At 36.4% G+C, this 22,197-nt stretch overlaps 1 long non-coding RNA gene across 1 annotated transcript; it reads right to left on the bottom strand.

Moving 5' to 3' along the window:
- Positions 1–3,036: 3,036 nt before the first annotated feature.
- LOC145256123 (uncharacterized) lies at positions 3,037–10,899 on the bottom strand. Its single transcript, XR_013863938.1, has 2 exons — positions 10,760–10,899; positions 3,037–3,650 (listed from the first exon to the last, which is right to left on the bottom strand). It is a non-coding gene; the product is annotated as an uncharacterized LOC145256123 (long non-coding RNA).
- Positions 10,900–22,197: the final 11,298 nt, after the last annotated feature.

The following is a 22,197-nucleotide window of genomic DNA, read 5'->3' as shown; positions in this document are numbered from 1 at the left end:
CGTCGTCTCCGGGCCTCATTAATACGTGCTTTTACGTTTATTATTGGCTTTGAAATTAGTTCGGTAAAGCCTAGTAAAGATGTTTTGGTCTGTCTTCTGTTCTACGATAAAACACCACACCAGTGTAATTAATAAAACCGTCGGAGATCATTTTCTTATAAACGAAAATAATCATTGCATGAAATGAATAATAGTTGAACTTCGTGAAAAGTTAATTTCGGGCATTTTCTGATGCAGGTTTTCGACTCCATTCGATTTTCTTTAAAAGGTTGCAGACAATGTTTTTCAACTCGGCTGGTCACGGGGGAAGTCTTTCTTTCCACTTTGCTCTTTCGGAGAGGAATCCAGCCTTAGGCTTGAGCCCAAAAGCTGACTGCACTCTCTTCGAAACCAACAAGCGATACTCTTTGCTTTTATAGAAATCCTGAATCTGCCTCTCATCTCTTGGAGATAATTCTCTTCTCCTGTCTTATTTGTTCTCTTCTCATCCATGTTTCTCTCTTTTTCCTTTTTCTTTCTTTCTTCTGAATCTCAATTTCCTTTTTATTCTTTCTTTCTCCTCTGAACTGGCTCTCTCTCTCTTTCGTCATCCAAGTAAGTTCTTATCATCTTCAAGGTGGTCTCTTGTTTGACATAAAACATATAACTTACCGCCGATGATTTTGTATATGTCAATCCAAACATTGTCGCCCGAGTGTCTATTTTACTTTGTTGAAAAATTATTTTTCTCACCAATATCTCAACAAAAACACATTCTATCATTTTTGAGAAACCTGGGATCTCTTATACCTCGTTTCAAACACCCAACTATTAGACTTGACCCTTAACCCGTAAGCAAAGGGGATTTGGTACCTCCTGGCACATGAAAATTGTGTTATAGTCTATAATTCTCCGATATTAAAAAGAAAACAGAACTAAAAGAAAAATAACTATGATATACGTACCTGTGACGGTAAGAAAATGTATTCCACAAACCAACTAAAATGCCGACGAAGTAAAAGGAAGAAAGAAGCTGAGAAGATAAGTAACCGAGGAGAACAGGCGCCATCATCATCATCATCATCATCATCATCATCGTCCTCGTCATCGTCGTCGTGGTCGTCACCGTCATTGTCATCGTTATCATCATATATTAGTATATAAGTTTGTATTGTTTGCATTGGTTTCCCCAATGTTTCTCTAGTCAAAATTCTATCCAGGAAGATATCGGGTACTTACGGGATGGATCATATGAAGGTCGCCAACATCCTAAGTGTAAGTAATATTTGTGGAACGAATGAGATTTAGGTCGTCAATCCGTGTCGTTACTAACTTGACCCCGTCACCTTCCAGCATTCGGCATGATTCAAACAGGAAACATCTATCTGCATAAAGGCAAACTTTCAGAAATTTAATCTAGCGGTCGGGTTTCAATTCACAGCTTCTCCAGAGAATCTGTTATTTAATCTGGTCATAAGAATCGAGTACATATTTTTACAACGGAGTTACCAACACATGAAACTAGCGTTAAAGTCTATAAATCTCCTATATTAAAAAAAAACAGAAATAAAAGAAAAATTAGTATGACGGTAAGAAAATGTATTCCACAATCAAGTCAAATGTCGATGAAGGAATAAAGAAGCAAAGAACATCTGTATATTTTTAATTATTATTTTATTTTTAATGACACAAAATGAAGGCAATTCTATTTTATTTCAATTTGCATGTGCAACATTTATATTTAATTTTTTTAGGTAATCTTTAAAAAAAAACATATGCACTCTTTAACATGATATCGAGGTAAAAAGTCAAAATGAGGTAAGTTTTCAACCGAACGAAAACTTGTTTTTAGCCTCCTTAAGTCCACTTGTACCATTCAAAACGCGTAAAAAAACTGAAATATTAAAAATTGTAAGCATAAGGGTATCTGATAATTTTTATATGCATTGCAGATATATATTACGAAAATAAATATTTAAATTTCTGACCAATAAATTTTAGCTATATTCCATTTTGTGGCCTTAATCACTAAAGTTATATATATATATATATATATATATATATATATATATATATATATATATATATATATATATGAAGGCAATTATATATTATATATATATGAAGGCAATTATATATATATATATATATATGAAGGCAATTATATATATATATGAAGGCAATTATATATATATAATTGCCTTCATATATATATATATGTGTGTGTGTGTGTGTATGGAGGCAATTATATATATATGAAGGCAATTATATATATATATATATATATATATATATATATATATATGTGTGTGTGTGTGTGTGTGTGTGTATATATATATGAAGGCAATTATATATATATGAAGGCAATTATATATATATATATATTTCAAAGTGTCTTTTAACATATTTTAGTAACTGTTTGCTCATATATATATATATATATATAATTGCCTTCATATATATATACAGATATATGCATATCTATGTGTATATATATATATATATATATATATATATATATATATATATATATATATATATATATATATATATATATTAGAGTATTTTGTAGTGGAATAGAGTAAGAGCGGAGAGGAGTTAAAAAAAAAAAAAAAAAAAAAAAAACTGTGACTACCCAAATAATTCCAATTCTAATCTCTTACTCCATTCCACTACCAAATATTCTAAAAAAAAAAAAAAAATTTTGAGACTTATACCTTTGAAAAGATAGTCTGAACGAAAAGCGCTTCGGGTGAATTTTAACGATCTTGTTTTTAATCGATTTATTTATATATATATATTAGTGTTGGGACGATTGTATATGGGTGTGTTTAGTTTCGATATATATATACGTTTTATTTTTTATTACCGTATCTTTCTGTTAAGTTACATTATTGTTTCGGCTAGACGGCCGTTTTTTTGGCCGTCTGTAGCGTCCTCAGACTTTTACAGAAATGTTCGCTATTTTGGGATGAAAGAGTGGAAGAGTGAATATATATATATATATATATATATATATATATATATATATATATATATATATATATATATATATCAGTGTTGGGACGATTAATCGGAATCGAAATCGGGAATAGGAAAAATCGGAGCTTTTTGGGGCATCGGAATCGGAAAAATTTGAACCCTTTTCCGATGCCAAAATCGATTCGTTAAATCATCCTTTTTATTTGATTTTGGTTTAAGTAACATCTTCCACTGCTTGTATTACTAATAAAATAATAAATATTTACTGATTTAAAATTCCAGTGAGACTAAAATCTCTAGACCATCTCTTACAAATGTATTTTAACGCTTGAGAAAATATAGGCACATTTAAGATGTGGTTTTACAGTAATCGGGACAAAATAACAATTTTATGGTTAAAGATTTAGAGATTTATGAATAATCGGAATCGAAATCGCTAAATGTATCGGAATCGGGAACACAAATAAAATCTTTCATGCTTAAAAAAAACTCTTGGTTTGTAATCATTTGAGGACAGAAATGACGTAGGCAGGGTCAAAGGTATTATGATGAGTCGCACTTATTCGCTGAAGTGAGAAATCCCCCGACATACACGAAGAAGGCTGCTGAAATCAGGGACATGACGTGGCACGTAGGATACAGGAGAAACCTTTTTGCCATGTAACTATTAGCAATCAAAATGAAAGCACCTGCAACACAAAACAAACACATATTTCAATAAAACAAACACATATTTCAATAAAACAAAGACATATTTCAATAAAACAAACACATATTTTAATAAAACAAAATCATATTTAAATAAAACAAAAACATATTCCAATAAAAAAACACATATTTTAATAACACAAACACATATTTGAATAAAACGAACATATATTTTAATAAAACAAACATTTATTTCAATAAAACAAACACGTATTCCAATAAAACGAAGACATATTCCAATAAAACAAATACATATTCAAATAAAACAAACACATATTTTAATAAAACAAACACATATTTCAATAAAACAAACACGTATTTCAATATAACAAACACATATTTCTATAAAACAAACACATATTTCAATAAAACAAACACATATTTCAATAAAACAAGGACATATTTTAATAAAACAAACACATATTTAAATAAAACAAACACATATTTAAATAAAACAAACACATATTTCAATAAAACAAGGACATATTTCAATAAAACAAACAAATATTTCAATAAAACAAGGACATATTTTAATAAAACAAAGACATGTTTTAATAAAAGAAGGACATATTTTAATAAAAAAAACTCATATTTCAATAAAACAAACACATATTTCAATAAAAAAACATATTTTAATAAAACAAACACATATTTCAATAAAACAAGGACATATTTTAATAAAATACACATATTTAAAAAAAACATATTTCAATAAAACAAAGACATAGTTTAATAGAACAAGGACATATTTTAATAAAACAAAGACATGTTTTAATAAAATAAAAACATATTTAAATAAAACAAACACATATTTTAATAGAACAAACACATATTTCAATAAAAACATATTTTAATTAAACCGAGACATTTTTTAATAAACCAAAGACATATTTCAATAAAACAAACACATATTTCAATACAACAAAAACATATTTCAATAAAACAGACATATTTTAATAAAACAAACACATATTTTAATAAAACAAACACATATTTCAATAAAACAAAGACATATTTCAATAAAACAAACACATATTTCAATAAAACACATATTTCAATAAAATAGACACATATTTCAATAAAACAAAGACATAGTTTAATAAAACAAGGACATATTTCAATAAAGGAAACACATATTTTAATAAAACAAACACATATTTCAATAAAATAGACATAGTTAAAATAAAACAACACATATTTCAATAAAACAAACATATTTCAGTAAAACAAACACATATTCCAATAAAACAAAGACATATTTCAATAAAATAGACATATTTTAAATAAAACAACACATATTTCAATAAAACAACACATATTTCAATAAAAAACGCATATTCTGATAAAACAAAGACCTATTTTAATAAAACAAACACATATTTTAATAAAACAAACACATATTTCAACAATATAAAAATATATTTCAATAAAACAAAGACATATTTTAATAAAACAAAGACATATTTCAATAAAACAAACACATATTTCAATAAAACAAACACATATTTAATAAAACAAACACATATTTCAATAAAACAAAGACATATTTCCATAAAAAGAACACATATTTCAATAAAACAAACGCATATTTTAATAAAACAAAGACATTTTAATAAAACAAACACATATTTCAATAAAACAAACACATATTTCAATAAAACAAACACATATTTCCATAAAACGAACACATATTTCAATAAAACAAACGCATATTTTAATAAAACAAAGACATTATTATAAAACAAATACATATTTCAATAAAACAAACACATATTTCAATAAAACAAACACATATTTAAATAAAACAAACACATATTTCAATAAAACAAACACATATTTAATAAAACAAAGACATATTTCAATAATACAAAAACATATTTCAATAAAACAAACACATATTTCAATAAAACAAAGACATATTTCAATAAAACAAACACATATTTCAATAAAACAAATACATATTTAATAAAACAAACACATATTTCAATAAAACAAACATATTTCCATAAAACGAACACATATTTCAATAAAACAAGCGCATATTTTAATAAAACAAAGACATTTTAATAAAACAAACACATATTTCAATAAAATAGACACATATTTAAATAAAACAAACACATATTTTAATAAAACAAACACATATTTTAATAAAACAAACTCATATTTCTATAAAACAAACACTTATTTCAATAAAACAAACACATATTTTTATAAAACAAACACATATTTCAATAAAACAAACACATATTTCTATAAAACAAACACATATTTCAATAAAACATAGGCATATTTTAATAAAACAAACACATATCTAATAAAACAAACACATATTTCAATAAAACAAACACATATTTCCATAAAACGAACACATATTTCAATAAAACAAACGCATATTTTAATAAAACAAAGGCATTTTAATAAAACAAACACATATTTTAATAAAACAAACACATATTTTAATAAAACAAACTCATATTTCAATAAAACAAACACATATTTCAATAAAAACAAAAACATAGTTCAATAAACAAACACATATTTCAATAAAACAGACACATATTTTAATAATGCTATTTCTAAATATACTGTGACAGATTGACGAAATGATATTAAAAACTAACAGGTTATAAAGAATATTATATTTCAGATTAAAGCGTGAACGACAGACACGATTTTCAAAAAGGAGTGTGACAGACAAACTAAATAGTATGTCAAACAAAATCGTGACTGACAAAATGATAGAAAGACTTCCAATCCGTAGTGGAATGGGGACACAAATGGATTCAATGCTTTTCGAGAAATTCTGGGTCGTTAGGATTCTCTAGTGAAGATTGTATAACTTTGTGTAGTTTTCATATATGCTGATGATACGACTATCTATGGCAACACATCTAAGGTGATAAATGACAAAGTTCTCTCTAATTCTCTCTCCTCTGATCTTGAGCGCGTGGTACAGTGGGGGAAGAAGTGGCTGGTTACTTTTAATGCATCTAAAACCAAGCTCCTATCTTTACATCATCAACGTTCATCTGGCATCAATTGAAATGGACGGCTCACGACTTGGGGAAGCTCCATGCTTTGATAAGCTGCTGGGATTGACCTTTACTCCTGACCTGAAATGTAACACGTACATCAAGTCTATTGCCAAGGTCGCTGGAAAAATGGTGTGATCCTTCTACTGCTCCAGAAGATATCTCACTACTGATGCAATTCTCTACTTATTTAAAATCCAAGTACGTCCAAGGATGGAATACTGTTGCCATATATGGGCAAGAGCTTCTAAAAACAGCCTATCCTGCCTTGACAGAGTACAAAATAGACTTTGTGGTTTAGTGGGGGATGCCCTTTTTTCTTCCCTGCAACCTCTCTCCCACAGAAGAGATGTTGCAACCCTGTCTTTGTTTTATCGTTACTTACATGGCAGGTGCTCGTCTGAGCGCCAATCTCTGGTCCCCCTTCGCCAATCTTTCATGAAAAACACCCGTCTAGCTGAAACCATTGTCAATAATTTTCCCCACTCTTTATCTGTGCCAAAATCAAAATGTAGATTCCGTGAACAAAGCTTCTTTCTTAGAACTGCACGCCTGTGGAACTCTGTTCCGTCTGCCTGTTTCCCACCTGACTACAACCTGGATGTCTTCAAGTCCAACATAAACAAATTCCTGATGAACCGCCCCCTTAAATAGACACTTTATCAAATCTCAACACTAACGTACTGTACACACAATAATCCTTATCTCTGAGTGGCTTCCAGGCCTTGATAAGTGGTGACCATCTTGTAAAAAAAAAAAAAAAATACCCCAGAAATTTCACCTGCCACAATTCGAATTTGGATTCCGATTCGTCAAAGCAAAGACGATGGCTGGCCCCATAACCTGTTAAGTGTTGAGACATTATGTTGAACAAAGATGGCAGCAGTAAATCAAATCGGCTAAGAATCACTGCAGTCACGATCTCGAATGTTGAGTAATTCTTAGTAACAAATATGGCGGCGAAGAATCAATGCAGTCACGATTCAGTCGTTTCAAGATAGAGGTTGACAGAAAACTAAATTGAATACCAAATTCCGTATTTTTATAATGACGTCGAACGCCTCTCATTGGTTGATTGTCATCATGAATCATTGAAGCCATACCCTCATTAAGGCCACCATTCGCCCATGTATGAAATGTTGTTGCCACATTTGGGCTAGTGCATCTGCTACTATTCTCTCGCTCCTGAGCCGGATTCAAAAGAGGATCGCCAACCTGATGGGTCCTGAACTGTCATCTAGGTTACCACTGTCCCATCAACAAAATGTTGCATCCCTCTGCCTGTTCTACAAGTATTATAATGGTGGATGTTCTGACGAACTACAAGCTCTCGTACCCCCCTCAGCGTAAATACCCCCGACAAACCCAAAAAGCAGCAAAATCCCACCCTACACAGTAGATATCCCTAGATGTAAGAAAGACTTCTATTCTAATAGTTTCTTCCCAGAACTGCTAGACTTAGGAACTCCCTTCCGGGTTCCTGTTTTCCCAACTGTACTGACATGCAGAAGTTCAAGTGTAATGTGAACAGACATCTTGCTGCTAGACAACCTTCATAGTATCCCTGCAAATTATGTCCCCGATAGTAGCCCTCTACATCAAAGTGACACTGTGCCTTGTTTGGGGTGAAAATGGAATTTAAAACAAAGCATGATGCCCTCTGAACTCTCTCTCTCTCTCTCTCTCTCTCTCTCTCTCTCTCTCTCTCTCTCTCTCTCAACATCCAAGTTATATCTTATCATCTGCAAGGTGTGTATTTATTTATTTTTTGCGTAATGTTATCCTCATCGTCATGGTTGTTTCACCACGTTTCGGCCAACTCATCCTCTGGCCTTCTTCAGGTGATTAACCGCGACGAGATAGAAATGCCGAGATTTTTCACTGTATCCCCAGGAATCACTGCTTTCCATAGGTTTTTTTGTCACCAGGTTTTGGCCAACTAATCCTCTGACCTGTTTTTTGTAGAACTGAAACCACTATATTCACACAATGATCACCCGCAACAGTAGAGACTCAACGTTTCTGTCCACTGCACAGAAGGGGGATTAAGGTTGAATTTTATGGTCTTATGAATCCAAATTTGAGATTTTTTTCTGGTTTTCTATTATTGGGTTATATATTATTTTTATTATTGTTAATTTATTATTGTTTATTTATTATTGTTTATTTATTATTGTTTATTATTTCTGAAGTCTATTAATTTATTAGCAGTTCAGCCCGGCTTTGTTTGGTCTCTCTGTACTGTTCATAACTCTATGTGCATATGTATATATTAAAAAGTGTGCATATGTACGGCAATGCCTTTCTATATAATAGACTTCCTTAACTACTACAATGAAAAGTTAGTAGAGACTGCAGAGGTCAAAGTTTGACCCCTTAACATTTATTGTTTTGGGCTCAAACTAAATTAAAATGTTTGACCCATATCCAGATAACCTACGTCTAAAATTTCAAATGTTTACATCCAAAATTGGCGGAGGAGTTTGGTAGAGTCTGCAAAGGTTAACTATTTCATACTTGACCTCTTCGCAGCGAAATTTTCGCCCAAAAACTGATTAAAAACTTGCTGCATGTCTGAATACCCTTTATGTAAAATTTCAAGTGTTTAGACTCAAAATTGGCTGAATAGTTTGATAGAGACCGCAAAGGTAAAATCTTTTGAACTTTGACTCCTTGGCAGCCAAATTTTCGGCCAAAAATCAATTAAAAAGCTTACCCTATGTCTGCATACAGTTTATGTAAAATTTCAAATGTTTAGATCAAACATACATACATACATTTATATATTGGTAGCTCAAATTTTCAACCCAAACCGATTAAAAAGCTTGCCTCATCTCTGAATACCCTTTATGTAAAATTTCAAATGTTTAGACCAGAAATTGTCTGAGTAATTTGGTAGAGAACGCAGAGGTTAATTTTTTTTTTAATTTTACCCCTATTATGACTCCTTAACATTTATTGTTTTGGACTCAAATCAAGTTATTAAGTTAGATCCATGTCCAAGGAACCTATATCTAAAATTTCAAGTGTTTAGACCCAAAATTGGCGAATGAGTTCGGTAGAGTTCTCAAAGGTCAAATCGTTGAACATTGACCCCTTAATCGCCAAATTTCTGGCCGTAACCATATTACAAAAATTTTCCCAAATCTTAGTACCCTATATATCAAATTTCGAGTCTGTAGACTTAAAATTGTCTGAGTAATTTGGTAGAGATCGCAGTGGTCAAGTTTTTTTAACTTTGACCCCAATTTTAACCCCTTAGCATTTATTGTTTTGGGCTCAAATCAAATTATAAAGTTCGATCCATGTCCAAAGAATCTATATCTAAAATTTGAAGTGTTTAGACCCAAAATTGGCGGAGGAGTTGGGTAGAGTTCTTAACCCTTTAACAGCTAAATTCCTGGCCGAAAACCGATCAAAACAATTTTCCCAAATGTTAATACTCCTTATGTCAGATCTCGAGTCTGTAGACCGAAAATTGATGGAGGGAAATGTAGATACACAGACACACACATATTTTCACTTTTATAGATATATAGATTATTTCTGAACAGTACACGAATAAAACAAAATGAATACATAAATTTTGAAGACAAAAAAACTGCAAGGTAGTCTCTTGATTTTTAGAGTTTTCAGGTGTTATAACAGACATGCAAAATGATATTTCAAGCTAAAACGTGACAGACAAAATTATCTTTCAAACTTAAAATCCTATTTCAAACTGAAATGTCACAAGCAAAATGTTTTTTCAAACTAAAACGTGACAGACAAAGTTATGTTTATTTAAAATCAAAGTTTGACAGACAAAATGGTAATTACGTGTGTCTCGTTTTAGTGTGAAATATTTTATCTGTCATGCTTTTGTTCGAAATACCCTTTTGTCTGTCACGCTATAATTTGAAATAACATCCTATCTGCTGACATTTAAGCATCGCAATTGATTTTCCTCAAATCCTGCACCCGTTCACAATCTTCTGTGGATGCAGAAAAATTACGCACAAAAAATAAAAACGGCGTTCAAGTGTCACCTCCATTTAGAAGGCACTATGACGCACCTGCCAAAATGCTAAGGCTGACAACCAACCACTTCCCGATCTTCCCGCTGATGACTCCAACCACCTCAGTAATTATATAAAGGATTGATGTGACCACGCCAACAATCAGAGCAAACATATGGAGCCCTTGACTTGTAGGAAAACCTGAAAAAAAAATAAATTATGTTCTTGAAATGTTTAGATGAAAATAAATCATTTGTATTATTTGTATTATTCAGACTACGATTCTCATCTTGTGTGTTATTTTCACAATGTTTCGGTAGATGTTGCCTTCGACTTTCTTCAAGTGTGTAATTTTATGCTTGTGAAATAGAGTGTATATGCCAGATGTGCCAAGAAACTGAACCATTTTCATATGACCTGCCTCCGTAGATTGTTGAAAATCAAGTGGCAAGACAAGATATCAAACACAAAGGTTTTAGCCCGGCCAAACCTTCTGTGGTTGCACACAATGCTATAACAGTGTTATAGTCGTTGGGAAGGTCATATATGCCGCATGCCGGATTCAAGGTGAACTGTCCAAAGGAAAACGACCTGCAAGAGGACAGTGGAAACGGTTCAAGGACAATCTGAAAGTGTCCTTTAAACAGTTTGGTTTGTATTCTAGCTCACGGAAAAACTTACTCAAGACAGATTTTGCTGGCGTGTCGGAACTCACAAAAGGCTACAATTGCTGAATCCGCACGCAATGAAGAACGCAAGAGAAAATGTGACATTAGGAAAGACAGAGAGGTGTCCAACATGCGGGAAATACTTTAGAGCTCGAATGGGTTTAACAAGTCATTGTTGAACCCACAGAACAATTGCACGATCACAGTCATCTTCGCAAACGATAAACGAACATTCCATTTCCATAATATTTTTTCTCGTAGTGAAATATTTAAGATTTCAGATTTCAAAACACTGAGCAATCGCAGGACCATCTCTCACTTCTACTGCCCCATCCTCCTGGCCATACGGGAATCATTATCTAACACATTTTCAAGTGTGCCATGACGAACTCTGGAATCTTTCAGTCGGATTCCGAAATCTGCACAGGATTTCGGACGAAGCCCATTATTTAATCAACGGAAGTGATATGTTCTCGTTCCTTCAGCCCTGATTGGGTAGAAGTCTTAAGTAATTGTATTTTGAGTATTGCCCGAACTTAGGAGTGAGCCCTCAACCTCCAGAAGAGCGTAACTTTTACAATAGAATCTTAACAAGTAGTTTATGCCGACAATTCTAGTCTTTAGATTTATATTTTTACTCTTTATAATTTTACATCATTACTAACTACTACAGAAACTCACTTTCAATTAGAACGTTGGCGACTTTCACGTATTCCTTCCCGTAAGTACCCAATGTCTTTATAGAAAGAATTCTGATTAGTAAAAATGTCGGGGAAACCAATGCCAAAACAAGTATGGAACAATCACGTTGATACACCGGTTTTTTCCAGATCATCAAAGTTACGCAACTATGACTCTTGCCAGTACCAGATGGGCGACTATTTGGGAAGGCTAGGCGCTGTATGCACCTTCTGGGAAGGTTGGTTGCGGGACCAGCACCCTCATCCTGAAAAAAGAACTCCTTGCTATAAAAGCATCTGCAAAGTTGTGGATGGTCTATGCTCAAGGCTCAAGGTTCAAGGCTATGGAATGCCAAAACAAAATTTTCGGATTCATACGATATCATTGTAATGAAAACAGCATGATAAGTTTCCGTCTAGTAATCTTTTTATTCAATTAAGAATTCGACTAATGGAGATAATCCATATTCACAACAATTATGATGATTTCATTGAGCCATACTTGTCTCCAAAAGCCCTATCCCATACCCAGCAACCTTCATCATCGATAGTGTTTCACGGATCCATGAATGAGGAACCATGTCGTAAGTCTTTCTGTAATCGATCCATAATACTCTCAGATTCTTCTTCCTTTTTGCATCCTGCATTACTGCCTTATCAATCATTAGTGCTCCTTGGTACCCTTCGAGCCTTTCTGACACCCTCTCTGTTCATCAGGGAAAACACCATTACTCTCAAGAGTGCCATAAACTTTTTCTGCAAAGATTCTGGTTAACAGTTTCCACATTAGTGGTAGACATGTAATTTGTCTGTAATTGCTAGCAGCTGTTCCCTTTGCAGGATCCTTCCAAATCAATGTCATCCTTCCCTTAACAAGCCAATCAGGGACATTTACCGACTCTGCGACTTTTTGCAGGGCAGCAGCTATAGGTGAATAAAGGCATTGGAACTGTTTGGACCAGAATCCCATCACTCCATCTTGACCAGGTGCCTTCCAGTTTATCATCCTTCGTATGCCAGCCTTAACGTCATCAATGGTTATTTTTAATTTTTTTTAATTACATTTTCACCCCAAACAAGGCACATTGCCACTTTGGTGTAGGGGGCTACTATCAGGGGCAGCAACTACTGGGGCACTATGTAGGGATTTGGGCAGCAAGATGTCGGTTCAAGTTGCATTTGAACTTCTGCATGTCAGTACAGTTAGGGAAGCAGGAACCTGGAATTGAATTCCAGAGTCTAGCGGTTCTGGGGAAGAAACTATTGGAGTAGAAAGATCTTTTACATCTAGGAATCTCTACTGTGTGCGGGTGGGATTTAGCTGTCTGTCGGGTTTGTCGAGGGTGTCTACGTCGTGGGGCACAAGCGTCTGCAGTTCGTCAGAGCATTCACCATTTAATATACTTGTAGAACAAGCAGAGGGATGCAACGTTTCGTCGATGGGACAGAGGCTGAAGCTTAGATGCCATTTCAGGGTTATCTCAACGTTCTTCATCTGCTGAATTCCTGATAAACTTGCTCTGACCTCTCCCAACCAGCTAGCCTCCTTATTAAATCGCTCTTCGACAGACCAAATCCCACTCCATGACTTCCTGGCATCATCTGCATTTGGAGTGTTGTTATTTCCCGCCTGTTTACTACCATTTAATTATTTATACAGCTGAGACTGATTGTTCCAGAAAAAGTTGTTCCACCGAAACGCAACACTTTTTCCGACAAAGTTCCTAATGTTCATACCACCAGTGTGGACCTTCTCTTTCAACATTGTTAGAACGTTCATCGTTCCCTTTTCCAGTAATCTATACCTCCTTTCAAGCTCGTCCTTGGCTTTCTGTCCTAGTTTAACTCCTTTTCTTATTACTTCGATTCTACCAATGTCTTTCCACCACCGTATAAAACTTTCTTCAAGCCGCCTCTGCCAGTTTGGCCTTCTATCCTTCGTTTCTCTCTTTTTCTTCTGTAATAAGCCAAGACGATTCGCAATAACGTATAACGCTGCATACAGAAGCCTGTTAAGTTCTATAATCGATATGTTCTTTCTTATGATGTTGTGAATTACTCCTTGAACTATCTTTACCTCGCTTTTCACCTTCCGCCTATCACTACTCTTCATACTTGGAACATCTATGGTCTCGTCTCCAAGAAAAAGCTTTCTGAACTTCTGTAGTACTTCTTACTCTACGAAAGTCAAAGCTCGAACTTCTTCACTACTTTTCCATACATCTGCTCCTTGCACTGGCTCCATTGTCTCAGAGTCATTGATCTCGTCTGCCTTAAATCCTTCAAACTCCTTCACATCACTTCCCTTACCATAGCATTCCATTCCTCCTCTGTTGGCCGCCTCACATCATCGCTTACATTTCCCTTTTGCACTTTCACACTCTCAGTGCTTTCATCAGAGCTAGTTTCATCAATTTTACTTTCGTTATTCATTTCATTCCGTTCAATCTCTTCTCTTGCAATCACTGAAAGTAGGTTGTTATTTTTAATTTGTTTTAACTGGGATACAAAACACGCGACACTTCTAGCTCCTCCTCCTCTCGATTCCAACTCTCCCTTCACTTTTCGGGTATATCCACCAGATTTGGTACTTCCACTTCTTACAAAGCATTCCCACAGTACTCTTCTTTCCCTATCCGTTCATGTTTTTTGAAATTTTCTGTTCCAACTCCCTTCGTGTCTTGGGACCCTCTCTGCTAATTTTCACTGCCCCTACATCCACCCACATCCTCAGAATTTCAAATCATTGTATGATGACGACAGGACCTACTCTGCTAACCAGTGGGACACTTGCTGGATGTGAGACCTTCGCAAGATGTCCCAACCTTATTCACATCGTTATTTTCAATATTTTGATTTGACATTCTCCCATAAAAGGGGTTGGTAAATTTTAGGTTGCACCACCACCGAGACCTCATTTCTAGGGGGGGGGGTTCCCCACCAAGGTTACAGATCCCGTCCCGACCTTTCTCCTCCTCCTCCTCCACCACCACCACTACTACTACAACCACCACCAACACCAACAACAACAATTAAATTAACAATAATAATAGTAACACTAATATCGGTAGCAATAATAATAGTAATAACAACAACAACAACAATAATATTAATAACTGTACGAGCCCTTCTAGTCTCACACAAAAACACGCGTTCACATCTCAAGCCATTTTTCTTGTCATACACATACGCGCACACAAACATATGCGCGCACGTACACACACATAGATATATTCACGTTCGCGTACATACACTCACATTCACATGCATACAGACACACGCTAACGTACACACATATACTCACACATACGTGCACACGTACGCACACATGGGCAACGTCACTTCCCCTTTAAAGGAAATCCACACATGCGCAAAAGACTACCGGAAACAACTATAAAAGCAAGAGACATAAGCTGTTTCCTCCTTTTCAATTCGGCTTCCGACCTGAGAGGACGACGGACCAGCTGGTTCCTTTCAGGGCACGCGTGCCCGCACGCCTCACGTCACCTGCTACTGTATGTGGGGCAAGAGGCAACAGACAGTACGTACACCTTACACACTTTCTATTTCCATGGCCTGGATTGACTTTCTCTTTCTCTCTCTCTCTATATATATATACAACAATAGACTTTCCCTCTCACGGGTTAACAGCGAGAGACACACGCCAAACTGGATTGACTTTCTCTCTCTCTACAACAATAGACTTTCCCTCTCACCAGCTAACAGCAAGACACGCACGCGAAACTGGATTGACTTTCTCTCTTTCTCTCTCTACAACAATAGACTTTCATTCTCACCAGTTAACAGCGAGAGACGCACGCCAAAATAAACACGTGCTGTACCCTTTTCTTTCATTTGTTTCTTCATTAAATAAATTCTAGTTCGTTTACTTCAAATAAACGCGTTGTTCGTTCCTTCCTCAAAGAAATTCATTTTTCCTATTTTGCTACACTGCAACATAACCAATTATAATAAGTGCATGGGATATTTTTTCCTTCTTCCTACTCTCCTTCCTCCTCCCTTCACCCTCTTTTCCTTTTTTTCTTTCTTTTTATATTAGCTTATTAATTAATATTTTATTTTTAACATAGTTATGAGTAAATGAAATGAAAAGATTCATCAAATACAAAAAAAAAAAAAAAAAAGAAAGAAAGAAAGAAAAAAACACGTCCGGAACATTTAACTGTTTTTGTCATCGATTTAAACGTTGAGACTGTTACAAACGCTAGTTTTTTTTTTCCACGACGATTATGATTGCAACGCACTTATTTAAACATATTTATGAATAGCTGGTTGGTTGGTTGGTTGTTTTTGTTTTTACCGCATATCAACCCTTTTCAGGTTATTTAATGTCGAATCCAATGGTTTTGAAGAAAATTTTTTTAATAGAATATATTTGTTTTTTTCAAGTCGGTTTCTATTTAACCCATTGTTCGGACCCTAACATGTACTACCACTCCGGGTCAATTAAAGGGTGGCTCCACTCTCCCCAAAGCCCGCAAGTTGGGACCTCACCATCGGATATAGTTTAAGGTCATATCCAAGACCTATGAATAGATAAAATAATCAGATCTCTTACATACGAAAAAATAAATAAATAAACAAAAATAAATAAATAAATAAATAAAAATAAAAAAATAAAAATAAAATAAAAAAAGTGTCTGGAGAATCCCTTTTTTCTTTCTTTTATTATTATTATTATTATTATTATTATTATTATTATTATTATTATTATTATTGGCTCAAAACCAGCTTTCACACAGGTCTTCATAGGTCTTTCCCTGAAAACAGCCTGTGGTGTTCCCTGGAAGCTGAGTGGCAACAAGTCTCTCCAGGTTTCCAGTACTCTCCACCTCTTTCGATAACATTTGCAAATAAATTTGCATTATCGCAACGGCTGCTTACCATTGATTTCTCGTTGGTAGCAGCTATTGGTCTTGGCTGGGATTTGAGTGGCAATAAGCCTCCCCAAGGTCTCAGTTCTCTTCGCACTTATTTGGCTGAGGTCTGGTCAGTTCATCGGTCTTTCCTTCCTCCTTGACTTTACTTGGTTATTTAGTCTCGCTTTTTTTGTGGGGGGGGCAGTGATGTGGCAATGGGGGTGGAGTTGGATTAGAGAACTTATAGATATGGGGTTTCAGTGTTCTTAGTTCCATGTAGTGTTTCATGTTTTGCCTTTACATCAGTTTGTCTGGCCCGAACTTTTTGCTCCTGTGTGTTAGTTTCCGCATTCAAGGGTTTTCCTTAATATTTCAGCTGTTTTCATGATTGTTGTTGTATTTTTCGAGTCATTCCTTTGATTCCAATTTCTCCCATTCTTTTTTCAAAGTTTTTCGGAATTGTTCCTAGTGCTCCTACTATTACTACTTTCATATCCCTTTCAGCTCACTGGCTAGCTCTGTGTATTTGCTCCGTTTTTCCTTTTCTTTGATATTCACCATATGGTCAGCTGGAAAAGCAAAGTCTACGATTTTACAAGATTTTTCTTTCTTTTTAATTATTACGACATCTGGTCTTCTTGTGTGGATGGGTTTATCAGTTTGTATGTCCATATCCCATAGGACTTTGTGATTCTTCTTTTCAAGTACTGTTGCCGGCTTATGTTTGTACCACTTGTCTGTGCATTCGAGATGCAGCTATTTGCATAATTCCCAGTGTACTACCCTTCCCACTTGGTCGTGTCTGTTCTTGTATTCCTTTTGGGCCAGTTTGCTGCATTCACTTATTATATGGTTTATCGTCTCTTTGTCCACAGAGTCTGCATTTGCTGTTTTCTTGTGCTTTGTCGATCTTTGCTTTGGTGTGGTTGGTTCCTATCGAGTTGTCTTGTGCTGCAGTTATTAGGGATTCAGTTTCTTGACTTATGTATACTTTTCACATCCATGTCCAAGTGTTTTCGTTAGAGTCAGTCAACATCGTCCTTTGGATGTAGTGTGTTGTGCATGGTCATGAGCTGCCTGTTCTTCTGATCGAGTTATCTCAGTTCTTCTTTATCCACCCTATGAACGGCCCAGAGTATCTTACTAGTGATACTACCCATGTATTTATGCTTTTTATTAGGTTTCTGCTATATAATTTGGTTTTGAGAAGATTTCTTGTTCTCCTGAAGTATTCCTTTCCAATTCTCTCTTTCATTTCAGTTGCTTTGATGGTGTCCACTTCCAGTACTCCAAGATATTTATAGACGTCTTGTTCCCCTAGTGCCCTCATCTCCGTTTGGTTGGGTAGTTCCATGCCTTCTGTCGTCTCTAGTTTTCCCTTTCTTATAACTAGTTGTGCGCACTTTTCCATACCAAATTCTATTTGGATATCCTGGCTGAAGATCCTTTATTAATAATGTCTCTGGTTCATTCTTTGGTCCATGTGAAGAGTTTCAGATCGTCCATGTACATTAGGTGGTTCATTTTTTCCTCCATGTTAGAGAACTTGTATCTGGCTGGGCACTTTCTCAGAATACTATTCAAGGGCATCATGGCTATGATGAACAGTAATGGTGATAGTGAATCGCCCAGGAAGATGCCTCATTGTATGTTGATTTCTGTATGTGTTGTCCATCAGCTGTCAGTTCCAGTCTCCATGTTCTCATCGCATTTTAAATCACGTTGATGATCCTGCTTGGTATTTTATACATTTTAAATCATTCTATTATCCATGCTTATGGGATTCTGTCGTACACCTTTTTGTAGTCGATCAATGCCATGGCTAAATTCTATTTTGATTCATGTATAGAAAATCATGTGTTCCTTTCTGGAATCATTTCTGTTCCTCGGACAGAAGTTCCCGATTATTCAGGGAGTGGTAGATTTGTTCCCTCAGTTGTGCTATCAGTATTTTCCACATAGTGGGTAAGCACGTCTTAGGCCTATAGTTGCTGGAGGCGGTTCCTTTTTCTGTGTCCTTCTGTATCAACGTAGTTCTGCCTTTTTTTCATCCAAGCTGGTACGTTTGTTTCTTGCATCTTTTCATGTTTTGGGCTAGTCTTTCGTGTAGTGTTGTAAGTTTTTTGAACCAGTATGCATGTATCCCGTCGTGCCCTGGTGCTCTCCAGTTTGCCATTTTTCCTATGGTTTTCTTTACGGTTTCCTTGCTGATTTCATTCGCTGTTCCTTCTTCTATTTGTTGTAACTCTTCTTTCATGTCTTTCAGCCATTCGGCATTTCTATTGCGATCTCATCGTTCTTCCCATATTTTACTCCAATCGAGTTTTGTTTCTGTCGTATTTGGTTGTTCTGTTTTTGTTTTTCCTCCGTTCACATTTTGGTAGAATTGGCTTTCAATTGTTTCAAATGTTCTGTTTTGTTTGCATTGTTCAGATTTATATCTATATCGTCTCAATCTCGTTTCTTTTGCTTTTATTTTTTGGTCCAGTTCTTCATGTTTCTTGTTTAGCCTCTCCCTGTCAGTTACATTTTCAATATTCCGTTTTCTCCACATTGCTTTCTTCCTGTTGATAATTTTGGTTTCTTTTTTATGTTTGTGTATTTGGGTTTCTAGTCTTATTTCCCATCCAGGTTTTGTTGGTCTGCTTGTCCCCAATTGTTTTTCTGATTTAAGTTTCATACTTACCATTTTGGCGCCTGCATAAATCAAGTTGTTTAAGTCTGTGATTGTATTTGTTGGGATATGTGGGAGGAGTTTGTTAACATTCTCTGTTTCTGTTTTTAATTTCTTCTGCTCTTGGTTCCTTAATGATGGGAGCTTTGTTTTTTCCTCATTCATCAGCTGTATTATTTTATTTATTTTATTTATTTTATTTGCTTCATTCTCTGTTAGTTCTGTTTCATTGTTCTCGGTTTCCACGTTTGTAGACTTCGTTCTTTGTTGGTCCTCGGCTTTTGGTGTTTTTACGTGTGAGGCTTCAACTTGTGGGGTTGCTCTACGTGTGGTTCCATTGGGGGATGCTTCTTGTTCAGTCCCATCATTTATTTTTCGCTGGATTTCTGTTCTAGTTTAGAAAGGCAGCCTTTTTATTTGTTGCAACTCTTCTTTCATGTCTTTCAGCCATTCGGCATTTCTGTTGTGGTCTTGTCGTTCTTCCCATATTTTATCCCAATACAGTTTTGTTTCTGTTGAGTTTGGTTGTTCTGTTTTTGTTTTTCTTCCGTTCACGTTTTGGAAGAATTGGCTTTCATTGTTTTCAAATGTCCTGTTTTGTTTGCATTGTTCAGATTTATATATATATCGTCTTAATCTTCCTTCTTTTGCTGATAATTTTTTTGGTTCAGATCCCCGTCTCGATTGGTGTGGGGACCATTGGTTGTGTCTGCTCTTCTAGTTGGTGCTGTTGCTGCTTCTGCTGCACTTGCTGCTTTTGCTGCTGCAGTAGTTGTTGTTACTGCAGCTGTGTCCGTGGCATTGGCTGCAGTGGCTGTTGTTGTTGCTGCATTTGCAGAGGCTGCTGCCTCGATTTTTTGGCTGGTGGTGGGTCGGTGGCGGAAGGGATTATGTGCTTCCATTTTTGTCTCACTACCGTGCTCCATTCCTCCCCCTTGGCCTCCTGGGTGGTTTGGGTTTTCCTTTGAGCTGGGGTTGGTGCCATGGGTGCAGGGGTTGTTGCTGCCTGTTTTGGCACAGGCGCTGTCTCAGGGGTTGTGACCGCCTTTTGGGTCGTTTCATTAGGGGTTACCCTTTGGGGGCAGCTCCTAGCCATGTGGCCCTGCTTTTGGCAGAACCAGCAGTGCGGACGACGGCCCTCCACCACTACCACTATGATGGTGTCCTTGTATGTCAGTAGCGCTGATATCGCCCGAACACCCTCCCTCTTCAGCCTCATTGCTATTGTGTAGCAGCCCAGGTGAGTCCCAGTTTTTGTACCGTACTGGGGTCACCTGTTACACCTCACCATACTGGCTTAAGAGACCTCCTAACAGTTCCGCAGGTATTTGGGTTAGCACATTAAATACCTGCACCCAAGTCCTTCTCTTGCCCTGGTATTCAGGTATTAGTTTGACTCTCCCATGCTTTATTTCTTGGAGGGAGAGTCTCTCCCCATCGTCCTTGGTGGGTAGGAGGATGTCCCACACGGCGAAACTCCTCTGGTACAGGTATAGTACCCAGATGTTAAGTTTGTGGAGGAGCCCCGCCATGTCTTCCTTCTTCATCCCCAGGAGGCGGTTTTCCAGTATATCGGAAATGGCAAAGGACAGTACTCTGCCCTCAATCGCCTCCCAGGCACCCAGTATGGGTTTTATATCTGCCCCCTCCATGTATTGTCTGTACTTAGTCAGATACAGGCCTCTATTCTCTTGGTGGTGTTGGTGTTGGTATGGAGTCTTTGGTGGGGTTAGCCCGTTTTTGGTCTTTTATGGAGGTCGCCCCTGCCTGTTTATTGGCGACGCTTCCTGCCTCCCCAGATTTCTTAGTCTGTCCTTTTGTGGGAGTGTCGCATTTTTGGAGGGCAGCTCCCTTTTCAGTGTCTTTTGGGCTTGACTCTCCTTGGTAGGAGTCTTTTTTGGGAGCAGCTTCCCGTTTTGGGGAGTCGGACTCTTGGGGAGCATGATCTTTTTTTGTTTAGTTTGAAACCATCTGCCCCTTCCTCGTTTGTGAGGTCAAGGCGGTATGCCCCCTCATTTTCTTGATCTGCTCCCCTCTTAGGGGAGCAGCCTTCCTGGGGAGCGCTGTCCCCTTTATTGTCCTTTTAGCCTGGCACCTCCTCCTTTTTGTGGTCAGAGTGAGATGCTACAAGCGATTCTGGTTTTGCTCTCCATTGGGGGAGTCGCCCTCGGGGGAAGCTGTTGGTAAATTTTCCCTCTCCTGGGGAGCGTCCAATGCTGTCATATCCGGGCGGTACGTTGTTTTTGCTCCTCCTTTTGGGGAGTGGTCCTCTTGGGGAGCAGTAGTCCCCTGGCTGGGGGTATCCATATTGGTGGCCCCCTGGCTGAGGGTATCCATATTGGTGGCCCTCTTCTTTTAAAAATCACCGAAAAGAGTGACGTGAAAACGGCGTCCAAAGTGGGGGGGGGGCGACTTTGGCACCAAAAAGAAGTGGCGCCAAAAGGCGGCAAGAGGGGAGATAGAACTGAGAGAGGACAGTGGGAAGTTAGTGGAGGGAAGAGAGAAAGTGTTTCCGACCCTCTCTCGCGGGAAGGTCGTAAATTATCAGCTCGGATTCCCGCTGTGAGTTGAGAGCAGAGAAAGACAGACAATG

This window comes from Euprymna scolopes, chromosome 32, assembly GCF_053919585.1.
Source record: "Euprymna scolopes isolate OS-2025 chromosome 32, ASM5391958v1, whole genome shotgun sequence".
NCBI lineage: Eukaryota > Metazoa > Mollusca > Cephalopoda > Sepiida > Sepiolidae > Euprymna > Euprymna scolopes.
Note: the sequence above shows the minus strand (reverse complement) of the source record. Positions and strands in the feature narration are given on the sequence as shown.